Genomic DNA, 19,060 nt, shown 5'->3' on the forward strand with positions numbered 1-19,060 from the left:
CATTTTCGGAAATGCCTCATTGTGAAATAGAGGATGACGTGATCATGTTTACATGTAAAACTCACATAGCTCCTGTATATTCTTGATAAGAACCAATCATTTTACTCCAAAAAAAGTTGTTTACTTGACCCTCAATCAATGCCAGGAACTGAGTCAAAAATAGAAACTAGTGTTTCTATTATTAGGTATCTAAGGAAAAAGTCAGATCAAACTGAATTTTCTGGAAAATATCGAATTCCTAGTAAACAAAATTACATTACATTGACATGTAAAGATAATAAAAAGATTCCAAAACCCACAATCAAATCAAATCAAACACAACTTAAATCAAATATAAATTAAATCAAATATACGTAAGAAAATGCTTTCCTTATTTCCAAGGACCTCAAGACAACATGCAATGTCAAGTGAAAGGTATCAAACGCGCAAATGCGAATACATTATTTTTTCTCTAATCACCTAAAGACCGCGCAAAACACTAATTCTACACTTGCATGGTTTTTCTCTTGTTTCACATTTGTATGACAATAGCAAGCCTTTTCGAGCCAGATATTAGTACCTCACGCTAAGCAATAGATAACACGGCACACCAACCTAAAGGAAAGAAAACACGTATACCTAAGAATATACACACCATTCCTTATGTTAAGAAATCAGGTAGGATCCACTTTGCAAAACAAATGCACGCTACCGTAAAGTTCCGCGAACGCAGCACATCACCATGCCCGCTTATAGAATTTATCCAAGCAGCAGAGAGGGTGAACAGACCACTTAACGCGTCAAGTACGATTTTTTAGACAAAAAAAATAGTGACCCTTCATAGAGGTCAATACCACGTCTACGATTATTGTTTGTCCCAAACAGAATTGTAGACAGGACCCTCTCTGCTGCTCAATAATCCTGGGAATCATCATCTGGATCCTGGGAATCTTCATCTGAATCTTGGGAATCTTTTGTTTTGTTCTTCAAGTAATATTCAAGTTCTGATGGTGGTTTTTCTATTTTTGGATTTATGTTCTTTCTTTTTCTGTAATATATCATTAAGTTTCGATATCGATCTCCACCGCAATTTTTACAAATCTAATATAATCCTCTAACGCCGTTGTTACATCCAACACATCTTCGTGAACCAGCATGAGGATTTTTCTTTAAAATATAATTATGTCTCCTGCAATATTCTCCACGGCATCTTTTGTTGCATTTATCTGTTGTTCCTTGAATTAACCACGCACAATTGTTCATTATATTAATGATATCTGTTTAATTAAATTTATTAATTTATCCAAATATTTTATCAAGACCCACACGATATCTTGTTCTAGGATCGTGCAAATTTATTGTTATAAATCCATGCGGAGTAGCTTGCGCTCGTGAGAAGAAATTTCTGAATTTAATTATATCCATGTCACCGCTGCACCAGGTTTGATGACTATTTCGCAGCGTGTGTGTGTCTACGCCATTAAACACAACTAAAATATTACATTTGTCTCTGATCACTTTCGGAATTTGTTTATACCGCTGAGTAACATAGATCACATCTGTATTTTTATGTCTGCCGCGAGAAAATGTTCTGGCTGGATTTGATTGTTTATCCAGCATCACATCATGACACACAACTAAATTATTAATAAATCCGTCTAAAACATCAACGGACGGTGCTTCATCAATATCTGTTATAAACTCTATGACATCATTATCTTCGTCCAGTAATCTTGCATTTTCGTTAAAATCTTTTAATACTTTATAACATCGTTGATCATCAACGGATGGTGCTACTAAATATAATTTATCCCATTTCAACCATCTCATTATCAGATTAAGTAATAACTGCGTCTTACCCGATCCAGATGGTCCTATGATAATCATTCTGATGGAATTCGGTAGCGCAGGATGATGCTTAACAGGTTCTCGTTTTCTTGTCGCTGAGAAATCAATTATATCCATATATATTATAACATGAATTTATATTGTTTACGCTGTAGAGTTAAAACTCCGACTACTGATTTAGCTACAGTTATAACAAAAAATAAAAAAATAGCGTATGGTGGAAAATGTTCTGTGTGCGGTAGAAAGAAATGTTCATTTTTACCTAATAAGCGTGGTGGTGATATTGCTAATTTGATGTCTAAGTTTCCGGGTACTCCATGGGCTAAATACCCAGGAGAAAAACATCTACCAGGATATAATTATTGCGGTCCTGGTACTCGACTCGATATCAGGCTCGATAATCAGGATCAACCAAAACCAGGCGAGGAACTAGTAAATGCTATTGATAAAGCTTGTCATGTTCATGATGTAGCTTATAAGAGTAAAAATCTATAAGATAGGCATATTGCAGATGTGAAATTAATTCATGCATTAAATTCCATAAAAAATAAAAATATCAGAGAATCATTAGCTAATTGGTTAGTAAGATCCGCGATGAAAGGTAAATTAGTGTTTGGGTCTGATAATATATAATGGAATTAATTTATTATTCACCAAGAGGATATTGGAGAGGCAAAGCAGCAATTGATAAACTCGCTGATGCAGCAGCGGTTAAACATTCTACTGCTAAAGCGTGGTTATCCAAACAGGCAATATGGCAAATTTATCTACCACCATCGAAACGAATTCAGTACGCGTATTTCGATGTTAGTGTTCCTAATGAAGTTCATCAAGCTGATATTCTGTTTTTACCACACGATACTGTGCGTGGAAAAACGTACAAGTACGCGTTAACTGTAGTTGATGTTGCAAGTAGATATAAAGAGGCAGAGCCGCTATCAACGAAAACATCATCTGAAGTAGCCGATGCGTTTGAACGAATTTATCAACGAGGACTCGGACCACAAGGTGGTCTGCGATGGCCACAGCTACTACAGGTTGATCCTGGTAAGGAATTTCTTGGTCCAGTATCATCGCTGATGAAACAACATAATATCAAAATACGACGAGGACATACTGCAATTCATTGTGATCAGGCAATTGTTGAGCGATTTAATCGAACACTTGCTGAGCAGTTATTTGGATATCAATACGCTAAGGAATTTATTCAAGATAAAAGATCTCGCGAATGGGTTGCAAGATTACCAAGCGTGATAGCTGCATTAAATAATGAGATTACACGAACAACCAACATGAAACCCATTAATGCAATTACAAAAAAATATATACCAACACAACGAAAAAGTACTGAAAAACAAAAAGTATTAGGTGATGTTACAGTTAGATATTTATATGAACCGGGTGAACTTGAAGGTGGTAAAGCGAGAGCGACTGATCCTATTTGGAGTGTTACCACACACAAAATATCCACCGTGACAAGATCCTCAGGTAGACCTGCAATCTATAGATTAGATTCGGCTGCTCCTCAACGTGGATTTACACGTGAACAATTACAAATAATTCCCGAGGATACACAACTACCGCCGCGATCACTTAACTAGCTTCTCTACGTCGATTACACTCAAGACAGGTCAACATCACATTTTCTCGTGTATGACCGCGACTATTATCTTTTCTATCTATGGTAAATTGTCTTGAATCATTACTCGAATACCGCCATAACATTATACAATTACAACTTGCACAATGATTATTTTGCTGTTGTTTTAACTCAATAATAAATTCAGCATCAAGATCAAAGTCGCGTTTATTTTTTTTATCAGATTGTTTGTATCCGATTAATTTTTTTCTTATTATATCATCATCGATGACGTTGAATTTATTAACGATTTCAGGAATTATAATTCTCCGTAATTGAGATATTTTTCTGACCCTCGATACCGCTAAATAGGCTAAATTTGACCACTCGATGTGATCGTCTACAATCCAGACTCGTGTGTCAGAAATAGTTAATCCCTGAGACGAGTCGATCGTCATAGCGTATCCCAACACCCATAGAAATTTGTCAGCGCGTAATGCATCTTCGACCACACTGATATCAACGGCGACAATACCATTTAATACGAGATTCTGTTTTTCAGTCTGCCCTGGAATATCAACATTAATATTCTGTTTTCGTGTATCTGATGGTCTATAACACAACGGTATGGGTAATTCTGAATATTTTTCTTTATGTAGTTGAAATAACTGCTGTTGTAAAGCGTCTCTGATTATTTTTCTGCTTGCTAAAAATCGTTGGGTCTCCATAAATTTAAAAAATCACTCATTTAGGTCTTTGAGATTACTCCGCGCATTATTTCACACTGAATTTTGTTTGATTGTAATCTGATTAATTTTTTTAATTCCTTTAAATTTTCATCGAGAGCTCTATGATCATCGTCTATTTCTTCGTAATAATCAACGAAATTTTTTAACCAATCATGTGGAGATGGTCCAACAAAAGGCGGCGGTTGACCATGATCGCCACACGTTATTATAGTGGTATGTTTCGTCAGCAACCAATCAAGAAACATTTTTAATGTATCCAATGACACCGTGCATATCTCGTCCCAAATAATTATTTTAGGTATATATTTTTCTCCCATTCGTTCAGGAGTCCATGTATCCCCGCGCCACCGAAAGAAACTATGATACGTGCACGATTGTACTTGCCGTTGTTTCATCTCCCGTGCAAGTCTATGTGTGGGTGTCAGCACGATCATATCTGAATTTCTAAAAACATTAATTGCTCGAGTCGTTTTGCCGCATCCACCAGGTCCATTGAGATATACTGTCTTATATCTAGTTATTGGATCACTCACCGGCAGCGCTTTCGACATTTCTGATATTTTATTACCCTTACGATAAAAATGTCTCATCGGAACATCTGCTGATTCTGTATAATTGTGTAATATTTCCTTTTTTATTCTCCACGAACTCCATCGTTCATCATTACTTGTAAAATTCATAACAGACTCTAAATATTTACTCGAAATATAAAATGAATCTGTTGCGACTCTGACTGCGGTCTCAGGAAATCTATTAATCATCGATACTAAATTTATAGAAACATAAGCCAACATGGAAGATCTTAGATGAGTATACTGTGGGGATACATCATTTATGTAACTAACGATCGTATCCAATTTTGTTCCGTCGGATAAATAAACACTTTCTCGATTTACAAATATATTTCTCGCTGTTGTATCATCGATTATAAAATCGTACTCGGCATCATCTAGAATTAATCGTGCGTGATGTCTTTTATGATCATATGCACCACCTTGAGTAAATTTACCTATAATTTTTCTACCGAGATCTTTTGCGGTTTTGAGTTTAATCTCGAGAATTTTAGGAGCTTCTCTGATAATATCATCTTCGGAAACACCAGGACATTTTTCCTTAAACTCGCTAATAATTTCATCAATACTGATAGAATCTGACATGGGCAACCAAACTTCGGTCTGTGCATGATATGATATAATTGCCTCACTAACCACCAACGATGTCAGTACCGCACAATCTAGCATATAGTGTAATAAAACTATAGGTGCCCAACGTTTTTCACAAAAATGTCTGCCAAACCAAACATAACAAATTTGGTGGAGATTTTCATTAAACTCGAATGATTCAACACAAGCGAATCCAGTCAGATCAAAATCAGGAAATGGTCCATTAATTGCCACTCGCGTCATCTCGTTTGTAGGGTGACCAAATCTTTTAAAGTACACAGAACAATCTCCGTATCCTAGAAAACTTCCCGGATAATATGCAACCATATCAACCGAAATAACATCGTTGTAATTATATTTGGTATTCCACAATCCGCCGTGTCCGTATTCAACGCAACTTGCGCGTACGTCCTCGAGTAAATCAAATCGTGTTGGTTTCCATGAATTTCTTTCTCTAGCGAAATGAGCCGCAACAGATGGAACAGTAAAGCAATTAGTTAGTAATTTGTCAGTATTTTCCGCGTGCTTGTACTTGGAAAACTTCTCCGCGAGATTTTTCATCTCGTCATGGAGAAATTCTGTTCGATATATTTCACCGTTTGGTCTAACAAACTGAACAAATCCACCTTCTTCATTACTTTTAAATAACCATACCGATACAGGATCGTTTTTACTTATTTCGTTGATAAAATCAAGCATATTCATATCTGGGGGGTGGGTGGGTAAAATCTAACAGTTCGATCACGTGGAAATATTGTTACTGCGCTGGTCCATGCGTGCGCGTTATGATCAATAATATTTATTGAAGCTCCTTTTGATTTATATTTTGATTCATACAGTATTTCTCCCGTTATTGTCGCTACGGTTATTGGAAATTTTAATAGTTTTCCTAACTCAGCAACATCTTTTATTGTAGCACCGGTATCCTTAACTGAATCAGCCCACGAGTTTATTTTTTCACGTCTTAAATCAGTTAATCCGTTTCCACGCATCGCGTTTGTAAAGTGTTATATTACTCGTTCGGCTACACAATTTAACCTTAAAAATTTCATGGGTGTCAGTTTATCAACGTTATGTTTTTTTATTTATCTCATAGATTCCATAAATAACCGCTGTTACAGGATACGCTCGCTCATAATACGGTTTGTCAATACCCGTCAACAGACCCGGTCTGGAATTTTTACTTAATATGGCGATTCTATTATTACCAAGGACAGGATCATATTTGTCACGGATAATCCAACTACCTGTTTCTGTTAGTACAATAAATTTTACTCTAAAGAAATATGTTTGATTGCCCTCGTATTCAGCGATGTAGCTAATGATAGTTGCCGCTCGCTTGCCATTCATTGTAGCGTCCTTGACAGTATTGCGTATAATCTTGAACGTTGACCATGTATGAGATGCACCATCCGTGTAAAATTCTTTCTTGGCGTCGTGAATTTTATTGATCAAACTTTTATTTTTCGGATCAACCAGATCTCGTACTGGCAAGTCTGGAGATAATCTGTCGAGGTTGAATTTGTATTTAACAGGCCTAGTTTGGGATATTCTCTCAAACTCATTCATATAATTAAAACAAATATTTAAATAAAGAATATTATATATATACAATGTCTCAATGCAGATGGCTCATGATCGGTTCAATAAATCGATGCAACAAATCCTGTAGAGGTGAATTTTGTTGGATGCACTTACAAAATATACGGCGAGGAAGTCTAGGACCAATACCGTGTCTGCGATGTGGTATTGGAGTGCGAGGAAAAACAGAATTATGTGGAAAGTGCGGTGGAAAACGGTTCAGAGAACTTAAAAGATATTATGACAAAAAAAATAATAATAGTGAAAACGCTATAAAATCCGTGGAGGATTATATATCAAGATTTCAGACAAACAATGATTCAAACAAATAATATTATTGCATATATGGAGCAAAATATATTTGTCCCACATCCCACAATAACAAACTATGAATCAGATCGTAATGGTGTCATCAGAAATTGTAGGTTAAAAAAACCGGTTGGTTTTGTTACTAATACTGGTTATCTAATGTTTACTGTTGGGAAGAAACATTATCATTGTCATCGTTTCATCTACGAATGTTTCTTCGGAGTGATCAAAGATGGTCTAGTGGATCGATCATGTTGACGGGATCCTCAAAATAATAGTTTATCCAACCTTCGTGTTGTCACGCAAAGCGTGAACTCTGCATGTGATAATACTGGAAGATGTAAAACAATCGAAAGAGGGTAGTAAATTCTACAAACACAGAAACTGGCGAAGTAATTATATTTCGTTCCATATGTTCTGCTGCGAAATACTTTGATATTCACTCATATTCAGTACAAAATGTAGCAGAAAATATGCATAAAACTGCTTTCTCAAAAAAATATAAGCAGAAAATCACCTTTCAGTATTATTAACTATCATCACCAACTCGAATTATATTTATTTTTTGGGTCAGAAATTGTCATTATTATACTACTTATTTTTTGACTCATGAAAGGGAAGTAATTTTATGATCCTCGGTATATTGTCATAATCATATACAGCATCCAAGGTCTGTGATGCCTGGTAGAGCAAGTTGAACAGTATGCATTACAGAAAGGATTTATGATTTCTAACTTACAAAAATATACAGTTCGTGTATTTTTCTGTTCTTTTCGTAAAACATTTAGAACAGCGCAACACATAGACATTACATCTAACCTACAGAAAACCGACATGTATATTCCAGCTTACTGAGTGCAGAATCCAGCGTCTAGTCTGTATCGATCGTGGCGGGTTAATTTTAGATCTACAGTACAGCACAGGGATCCTGCATGTATTTACTCGATTACAGAAATACGTGTATATAGTGTTTGGAATTAAAAATCAGTTGCATTTTCCTTGTTCAGTGCAGAAATATAATGCGAGATTGTGTACGTATGTGTGATTATGTATTTATGCGTATGTGTGGTTATTTTTGTATCGAGTAATATTAACAACTAAATACTCCCTTGACTATGATACAGATTTACGAGTGGGAAATCTCGTAATATATATTTCTCCATTAAACAGTCATAGAGAGGATGGAAAATCTCGTAATAGTCATAGGAAGGATGGAAAAATCTAGCAGTTATTTTATAGGAAGGATGGAAAAATCTAGCAATTAGATGATCTGGACCGGATGTTCTATCATAGATGGCGTGGTATAATAAATAGGAAATTCCTTAATTCAGCTTTGTTTGGTGAGAATATATCATATAAACTTATTTCTTGAATTCACAATTGTATTTTGAGTAAATATATTCGAAATTAGTTCCTTTTCAATGATTATTAGATATATATTAACTTTCGAAACATATGTTTGTAACAAGATTTGATGGCTCAATCGGTATCGTATTGGACTGTGACGCTCGCGGTCCAGGATCGAATCCCCATGGCTGACAACATGTCGGTGGTGTGCGCATAATTGCGATTTCCCCCCGCTCAGCAAAACTGAACCACCATATCAACCGGTGGTTGATACATATTTTTCGTATCATCCACGAGCTTGATTATTGTGGGTGGGATTTTGCTGAGCGTATATGTTTGTGCCGTCTTTTATTCAATTATTCATTATATATATTTCATTTCATACTTAATGAACTTGCTAAAAAACTCGAAAATAAGTTCATTTCATAATATATGTTTGTGCCGTCCTTCATTCATAATCTGAGCTCGCTAAAGACTCGATAGGGGCTCGTCATCCATAATCATCCATAATCTGAGCTCGCTAAAGACTCGATAGGGGCTCTTCATTGAAACTTCCCGACTAACTCGCTAAAGACTCGATAGGGGTTCTAGGGATAATTTTTTTTATTTTAAAGATTTATATATTATATGATGAACCATGAAAATATCAAAGACATTATTTCTGCTATTAAAAAAATAGAAGAAAACGGAATTAATATATCTGATGAAATAAATCCTGAAAAAATAATATCTGATTTTGAAACGTTAGAAGAACTTAAAAATGAAAATAAGTATGTTCTATCATCTCAATATAAGTTCATAAAGCGGATTCAGGCAGCTATGTTTCAGTCACTGGCTATGGTGAAAGATGATCAAGTAAATGAATTTATTCCTCTTTCTGTTGCAGTAGAAAAGATCAGGTCGGGATTATCCAGCGAATACGAAACAAAAAAAAAACAATCAGTACCCGCATAAGATACTTAAGAAAAATTATGTCAGCGGTAACGACCAAAGCAACCCTGAGTAGTAGTATAATTTCCCTCACTGTATATCACATCAGAATTAATTTACATAAAAAAATAAAATATTTTTTGGAAAACTGATTAATTTGTATACTTTTGAGTAGCAACCACCCCATCAGAATGAATAAATTAATTGATTTGCATACTTTTAAGTAGCAATCACCCAATCAGAATTAATAAATTAATTAATTTACATAAATAATAAAATATTTCAGAATAATAATAAAATATTTTTTTTGTAGTATTTTTTGGTAAAACTGATTGATTTCTATACTTTTAAGTACCAACCACCCCATCAGAATTAGCACACTGATTGATTTGTATACTTTTGAGTAGCAACCACCCCATCAGAATTAGCAAACTGATTGATTTGTATAATTTTCAGTACCAATTACCTCATCAGATTGATTCATTTCAGAATTATTTCAGATTGTACAAAATTTATTAATTTGTGTAATTTATCCCATCAGTGATTATATTTATTTATTCTGAAATATTATTTTTTTAAGTTGATCGAGTTTAATACAGGAGTGTGCATAATTTAGAATCTGATCTCTGTTACAGATGATCTCGATAATATGTTCTCGGCGGAGCTCATCTAACTGTTCTTGTGTTAATAAGAAATCCTCGCTTCCGTATTCATCAATAACTAAATTAACGCTAAATTGCTCTGTGTTTTGTGAAAGCACTATTCTGATGGCGTTTTCAAGTGCTTCTTTGTCATGTATAAAAACAATCACGTGCTGGTACATTATATAATATTTACTGGATTAATTAAGATTTCACATACATATTTATCACAAGCTCTTCTCCACGCATGTCAATTAAGCGATTAAGGTGGTCTGTGAGCTTAAAATTTATTCGTGTTAACATATTATTGTGACACCGCAGATACACAGGATTAGTTGGTTCTTGCACGATTGAACTTCCAGGGGGAACGTGTGGTGTAAATGTATATAAAATATATCCTTGTTGAGCCTGAATTGATTTTCCGAGGTCTATTTGATAGCTGCCATCGACTACGTCACAAACCAGATTGACCACGATCGTGCTGGTTATATTAACGATTCCCGGAGATATGTGTCTGCCGCCGCCATGTGGATCATTATTATATCTTAAAACAGTTGGAGGTGGTGCTAGTTTTCTCCATGCATCGAGTATTTTAGGAAAATATTCATCAATGACATCATTGACAGATTTTCTCCGAGCGTCCGGGTCATAATCGGGAAATTTGAACGTTGCAATATCAGATTCCTTGATTTTATATTTATCAATTAAAAACTTTTTTGCAGCGGGAGATGATTTTAAAATTAGATCTATAATTTGTTGTGATTGCGTTCTATAGCTTCTGTGATATAATTCAGAATTTCTATTTGTTTCATAATTTCCCCTCGTGTCTAGTGGGATGTTATGTCGAAAAGATACTCAGTGAGGCGTTCACGCAGTTTATTTAGTTGATTTTTATGATCAAGATTGGAACTGTCAACAGTTTTTTTAATTTCGTCTTCATTAATATGAAGACGAAGTTTTCCTTCTGGTAAACCTGAAAATATATCACCACCATAACCAATTAAATCATCCAAACTAATATCCCAATTTCGAAATCCACGCCACCACCAATAAAAATCTGTCATTTCAATATCGTGACGAGAGCTATTTGTTGACGTAAAATCAGATTTTTTTGGTTCTGGTGGTCCTTCATACACCGGGGGAACATCTGGCCAACCTAGTACGGATCTTATCGTGGATTGATAGATATCAACGGCATAATCAGGAGAATGTATCTCAACCGTCAAGGACAGCGTCGGTTCATGAACGTTATTGATATTTTTGCTTCTTTTCCCGTTATTGATTTTATTCTACGTTGAAATTCTTCATTGATTTGTTCGATCTGATAACTACCAGTGGGTATTCCAACATCTATCCAGTCAGGAGTACCATCTGGTTTGTTCTTGTTAGCAAATACAAGCGAATTATTTGCTGGTGTACCATTAAATGATTTTGATCTGATATTTGGCCAGCTGTAATATACCCGTAATTGAGCTAATGCTATTTCTTTTACTGGAATTGCAGTAGGAAAATTAATACTAAATTCAGGATTAGTTGAACTTACCGAGATCATCGTTATCTTTGACGGAGTTGTATTAGTCACGATCTGCTGCAGTAATTCTGTCATTATTAATACTTGTATCTTTAATACCGATGCCTTCGTCGTATATTTTAGTCATCATTGAAAACTCGAGATCAGATATAATTCCGTCATTGAGACTCGCTGATAACAACGAAGATAACTTCGAGTATGCGACCGTCGCTGTATGTAATCTTATCATGTAATCGGATAATTTTTGATTCATGCAAGTACATATATTTTTTGTGATGATATTGAGCACACCTGCAATCGTTGTTGCTGCTGAAATACAAATAGTTACGGCTACTGGTGCCATCATTGACACCGCTGATAATATAACACCTGCTCCAGCAACAACAGCGGATACTGAATAAACAATCACATCAACGATAACTAATCGTCGTCGATATTTTTTTACTTTTACCGTATATTGTTCGACTTGATCTTTTAGCGCCGCCTGCCATTCACGCGCTTGATTGTATCTGTATTGTGCACCGTCCATATATTTTTATGCAGTAAATAATTGAGGTGTTTTAGCTACAAATTCCAAACACCACCAGTAAACTGTTCTGATTAATGTCTTATCATCTGCTTCCAAAATAAATTCCTCTTCGATTCCGCTATTTAATAGAACAGATACAACCCCGGAAAACTTATCAGTTGAATGGCGCCATGGAAACGTTGTAAATATTTCAAATTTTGTAACACTGAACACAGACAGCCTGTACACGCCAGTGACTGTTGCGGTATATTTGATAGTTTTATTTTGCTGCGACCATGTTGAAAATCCCGCTGATACTGTGTATACGATGTTGGTAATAACAGCGGGGGTAACCCCGCCGGGAATTTTAATCAGACTGGTTTTGTTAACGATCTCAGGAATCCCCGCTACGACATCTTCAATTGTTTTTTTAGTTGTGTCGATGTTCGTCTTGATATCAGAAAGTTTCATGTCAACGGAGTGCGGAGTGCCGAAGAATTCTTCTGCGGTTCTATGATGGTTTCTGCGAAATCTTGCAAAAGCGCCCACGTGAACGTCATACTCGGCCCGCAGCGTGGATAATTTACCATCTACGGTGTCGACGTATTTTTTTGTTGCTGCATCTTCGTCGTGTTGGATCTCTTAAAACTACTATTTTATTTCCGTTCATACTAAGTTCACCTGTCATTGTGTCACCGGTATTTTTCACGTGATTAGCAACGCTTCTTGAAATTTCATCTCTGATGGTTGTAAATGATACACTTGAATCTCTGATTCTACCACCGTCAGTAAACACAGGAATATTATCCGTAACTGCACCGAGTACTCGTCATACTAAGTTCACCTGTCATTGTGTCACCGGTATTTTTCACGCGATTAGCAACGCTTCTTGAAATTTCATCTCTGATGGTTGTAAATGATACACTTGAATCTCTGATTCTACCACCGTCAGTAAACACAGGAATATTATCCGTAACTGCACCGACTACTCGTCGAACTATATCATTCCATATGATATTGCTCGTTTTTAGTTTACCATATCGATCTTGAAAAATAACTACCTCATCTGGATCAACTCCAGCAAGATTCATGATATCAGCAAGTTCATCTTTAGACACATACTTCGACGGATCAACATCGCCGGATTTTCTCTTAACGCGGGAAGATCTTCTTCCAAAAATATCAACCATTATATTTTAAAGATCCAAGATCTGTTTAAAACGCTTTACGCGCAACGAATCGGTTGGTTGTATAATCATGCACGACTTTATGTGGCGGTTTGGATGGTTTTGATATAGCTTCGAGTACATTAATTACCCCACGGCCGCATATTGGCGGATCTGTCATTGTTTGTGTGGGTAGCGTTGAATACCAAACTTTACAACCAGAGGTTCTTGTGTGAAGTGGTGCGACATACTTAATAAATTCAACAGGTGGAGCTAACCCGTACGAATCAAAATAAACGATTCCACGTGGATCAACCGTGTATGATACCCAATGAGTACCGGGTCCTGAATTTGAGTCGAGATTAATAATACCTGTTTCGAGTTTGTTTGGTTGTTTTGGTAATTGATCTCGCATAAAAACACCTCTAAAGACTTTTATTTTTAATTTTTTAGCAACATCAAGTAAATCAAAATTTGATGCTGGAACATCTAACGTGGGAACCTCCGACCTCTTCCCCAGCGAGATCCCGGTAATCTTAGGCCGCGTCCCTTTTTTTGTATCCATTTCCAGTTGCTTTCTCTAGAGCCATTGCAGCAGCGGTTCCAACAGCACCTAACGCGGCTGCTTTTGCTACGGCTGGAACATCAGCAGCTATTAACGCTGGAATAGCCGCGAGAAGTGGAAATATACCACCTATTTTAACCATGTCTTTGATGGCGCTCGGAGAAAGACGTAATTGAACTCCAGTTTTTGATTCTAGGGCTTTATTGAAATGTTTAATCTGATTATTTGTCAACGATAATTTGTTTGGACCACCACCTATCTGATCTCGTTTTAGTGATATTTTAGTTCCGCATTTGCTGTTGGTTTTTGATTGAAGCTTTTTGACCTGACCGGGAGTCAGAGTAACATTAACATGACTATACGACATTTTTATATAAATAATATTTTTCTGAATAATTAAAGATTTTCCACTGGTGCATCAACGACCCTCATTCGACCACTACCACCTTCAAGTAACATGGCTTTATCGCTGAGTATGACCGCGATTGCTCTGTAGAAGGCACCAGCACCTGGTGGGTTAGTAACACGAGCTCGAAAGTGTATATCAACGACAGACTGTTTGGACAAATCAAGATGTTCCAGCGAAAAATAATAAATAGGATATAGACCTGTAAAATCTAGTTGTGATATTTGCAAACCAGTATCTATATTTTGATCACGTCCCATGAATGACATTAAGCGATGATATGCACGCGCTACGTGATTTTGATCAAAATTTAACAATATATCTTCAGTTGGTTCTTGATGTCCATTTATTCGCAAGGAAACTTCATTAACTCCAAGATTGTCAAATATCATATGTGAATGTTCTTGATTATTTGTCCGGTCATTATTTTGCAGCGCAATAAAAATATGTCGTGGTGAAGAAACACCCTGTTGTGATGCTATATGCCATGTAAATAAACCATTAACATTACTTTGAATAGCATCTGTGGTTACTGTTAACCATGATAGCAATGATTTACCGCCTGAATCCATAAAAGAAAGTAATTTTTGTTCTTCAGCAATAGATGGAGTCATTACTGGCATCCACAATGAAAGTTTTGATATATTTACTTTACCATCAGCAACACCAGCACCTCGCTAGATTGCATCATTATCATCACCTTTTCTTACGAGCACAGTTGTGTGTTTAGCTCCAAAGATGACCTTTCTAACATTTCTGCAAAATCCAAAGATGTGAGATAATGGAATTGCACATGAAAAATTTCTATCATTTCCTGACAACGCTGCTCGGCGTGTTGCAAACCCTAAGTTGTAAGTCGCATTAACACTTCCTATAATATCAAAAGCAGCACCTGGTCTGTCTGCGTGCTCAAAGTCAGCCGGTTGTGGATCAGATGCAGTATCTCGTGGTGTCCGTATTTTAATATACTGAACATGATCAGCGTGGTTAGTAATATCTTTAGCAAACATCATTGTTGGACCGGCTGATCTTGTAAAGTTGTCAGAATATCTCGCTAGACCAATTATTGTTGTAGCAACGTCAACATCCTTCTGAATCGATTCGATATTTTTTCCATCAATCATGTATGTGGCGCTATCAAACAATGCCATAATTCCGTTGTTGACAAAACCAACACGCAAATTAGCAGCATATGGCGTATTAGCTGCAACATTCGTTACAAGTCTACTTTCTACTTCAATAAACGCCTCAGCGGGCAAGAAATATCTACTTGTATCATGAACCTGTAATTCGATTCTCCCCCGCTGATTTGGTTGTCTTGCGTCATAGGAATAAAATTGATAATCACGTACAGATTCATACTTAAGGACAGGTGCCTCCATATCAAATGCTGGGTCTGATTCGCGGTTGAACATTTTATTATAATTACCATTTTTCCAAATGATGATCTAAATCATCGTCGACGAAGACCGCTTCCTGCTATTAAATTTGCTGTTATATTTTTTTCTGCTTCTTCAGATAATTCCGCTAGTTTTTTATTTGCAGCCTGATTGGGTCCTTGATCTGCTATCAAATTTGATGTTATACTTCTTTCTGCCTCTTTAGATAATTCCGCTAGTTTTTGATTTGCAGCCTGATTTATTATTTTACTTACGTCTGCGGGCATCACTTCAGTACTTGCCAGTTTCACTGGTGGTTGTCGTTTTCGTCGCAATAATCGTGCTAGTCTATCTTTGATCGCCGAGAACGCCTTACCAGCAACATTGACAATTGCTCCAGGAGCTTTTTCACGAACAATATCGATAGCTTTCATCGATAATTGTTTTGCAACAGGTACTGCTTTTGGAGCTATCCTTGTAAATAATCCCTGAATAACATCACCAAGTCCATCTCTGTAAGTAGCTCTGTAGATTGGTAATCGTGAGTTTACCGCTCTGACCTGTACGGGTTTACGATGATTATTATGTATGATCATCTTTTTTAATTTGCCATTTATTTAACAACTAGTCATCAACAAGTTCATCGATAAGTTCTCGGTAAACTCAGATATCCATGATACCACCTTGAAATAATCGCCGACAAATATCAGATGCTTCATTAATTATTTCTGGTGAATTATTTCCGGCACGTTTTCCTCCTATGAGAACTTCTAACCGTGACACATCAATAATGATATTATCAGGACAAACAAAATCATCTCCCAGACCACTTCCCGTTGCTCCTTCTTCTGATTTCTTAGATGGTGTTGTTCTAAATAGCTTTTTAAATTTTGACAGCGGTGAAGAAGATTGTTGTTGTTCTATTTGTTGCAGAGGTGGAGGAAGTTGATACTGGGAGAGTTGTTCTTGTTCTAGGTTGTTTCAGTCTCTCTCTAAGTTTTTTTATTTCTTTATTAAGATTTTTATATTCTGGACCTCTAGCTTGTTTTTGTTGTAATATACGCGATATATATATTTAATAAGATTATCATCATTTACTTTTTCATGACGGGGTTTTAAAATATCAGATTTATTAAACATACTATTTAATATTTTTTCGGGTAATTGTTCTCTTTTAGTATTTCTAATTTCTTCAACAACTCCTTCTTTGAATTTTGCAATCAATTCTACGTTTTTTTCTACTAGTTCGGGTTCAGGTGCATGTTCTTTTTGCACGTCGGCGACTTCAGTACGAAGTTTTCCAATACTTTCAAGTATTTCCTCACCAACAGGTGGAGGCTGAGCCGCAGCTATATCAGCTGGAAGATCTCGTAAAATCTTCTTTGTCTGTTTAGTTCTTCTTGCTATTTTTTCAGTTTGTTCTGCTGTTTGTTTTGATACCGGAAGATCTTCTTTGATGACAGCTGTAACCTTTTCAGTAGCTGCAGTGACGGGTTTAAACAGTTTTTTAGTTTCTTCTTCGTACTCAACTTGTGCTTCTTGCTGCGCTTGTAGATTTTTTCTAAATGAGTCTCTGACAGGAAGAAATTTTTTAATTGCTTCTAATCGTTCTCGTGCTATTCTTGCAGTATGAGATTCTGGATGTACCATTATTTTTAATATAACAATTTTTTAATTGACATCAGCAGAAGGGGTGATGATAAATTAATAAATTTAATTAAACAGATATCATTAATATAATGAACAATTGTGCGTGGTTAATTCAAGGAACAACAGATAAATGCAACAAAAGATGCCGTGGAGAATATTGCAGGAGACATAATTATATTTTAAAGAAAAATCCTCATGCTGGTTCACGAAGATCTGTTGGATGTAACAACGGCGTTAGAGGATTATATCAGATTTGTAAAAATTGCGGTGGAGATCGATATCGAAGCTTAATGATATATTACAGAAAAAGAAAGAACATAAATCCAAAAATAGAAAAACCACCATCAGAACTTGAATATTACTTGAAGAACAAAACAAAAGATTCCCAAGATTCAGATGAAGATTCCCAGGATTCAGATGATGATTCTCAGGATTACTGAGCAGCAGAGAGGGTCCTGTCAACAATTCTATTTGGGACAAACAATAATCGTAGACGTGGTATTGACCTCTATGAAGGGTCACTATTTTTTTTGTCTAAAAAAGCGTACGTGACGCGTTAAGTGGTCTGTTCACCCACTCTGCTGCTAGCCAACCGCTGGGGCTGAAAAGACACCCCATCAACACTGACTCTCCATATTCAACAAATAATCACCAAATTCCAACAAAGCTACATACGGAGACGCAAATACAAACGGCACATACCCTGCGTTTATTATATATTCTTTGCCTGCTCGTGTCTCTTATAAATCCTATACTTTAGGAAATGTCCTTGTGGTGCTATTGAAATTTTAAGCTTTGTCGATCAAAATGAAATAAACACCTTTAAAAAGCTTTAATTTTGGTTCCAAATAGCACTGTGGATTTGATTGTTCTATATTCACAATAATGAAATGTTAATACAAACTCTAGGGAGAGGCGCTGCAGAAATTGACACCGTGCTTTACAGATACTTTATTGTTGAAAGACAAAAAAAAAAAAAGGTTTATATTTAGCATCGATTCCAAATTTACGTGTTCGATGTGGGACTTCCCTCTTTGCCAACATAAAATCCAAAGACAATGATGACACAGAAATGAGTACCCCAAGACGTTTGTTTTATTTCATATGTAATATAGGAGTTGCAATACAATACTATGTAGATTCCCTTCCGATTTCGTTGTAGTAGTAGTAGTGTAGTAGCAGCAGCAGTAGTAATAGTAGTGGAACCAACGGTATTTAAAACATGCATGGACCATCAAAGAGGTACATTCAATTTGCCCATACATACATCGTGACAAAGAAAATGTAAATGAACCTATAGTGTTTACCCCAGACAAAAAAGTCCCCTTTACCCCAAACAACGAAGTCCCCTTGACACATGCTGAATGCTTTAAGTCATAGAACTGTTGCTTTCGACTTAAGTGATTTTCGCGTGGATTAGTATTCAAAATTTAAATAAAAGCAAAACAGTTGAACCTTAAAAGTCAATAGCTAAACAATTATAATTCAAATCGACTGCACATGGAAAAATGTATTGTGATATAATTAAAAACCACTCGCACCCGAAGTATGAAAAATCACGGATGAGTTGTTTTAGTGAAGTTGGTACAGTATACGCTTTAAATAACAATGACCAATGATAAAATGGTCGTCCTGTATTTATATAGGCAAGCAACAAAAAGACGGTTTCACATGACACGGAAAAAATTTTAACATGCTTTTACGTATTGTGCCGTCGTTCATTGCTACT

Source organism: Sinohyriopsis cumingii, chromosome 6, assembly GCF_028554795.1.
Source record: "Sinohyriopsis cumingii isolate HCF-2022 chromosome 6, ASM2855479v2, whole genome shotgun sequence".
NCBI classification, from domain to species: Eukaryota; Metazoa; Mollusca; class Bivalvia; order Unionida; family Unionidae; genus Sinohyriopsis; species Sinohyriopsis cumingii.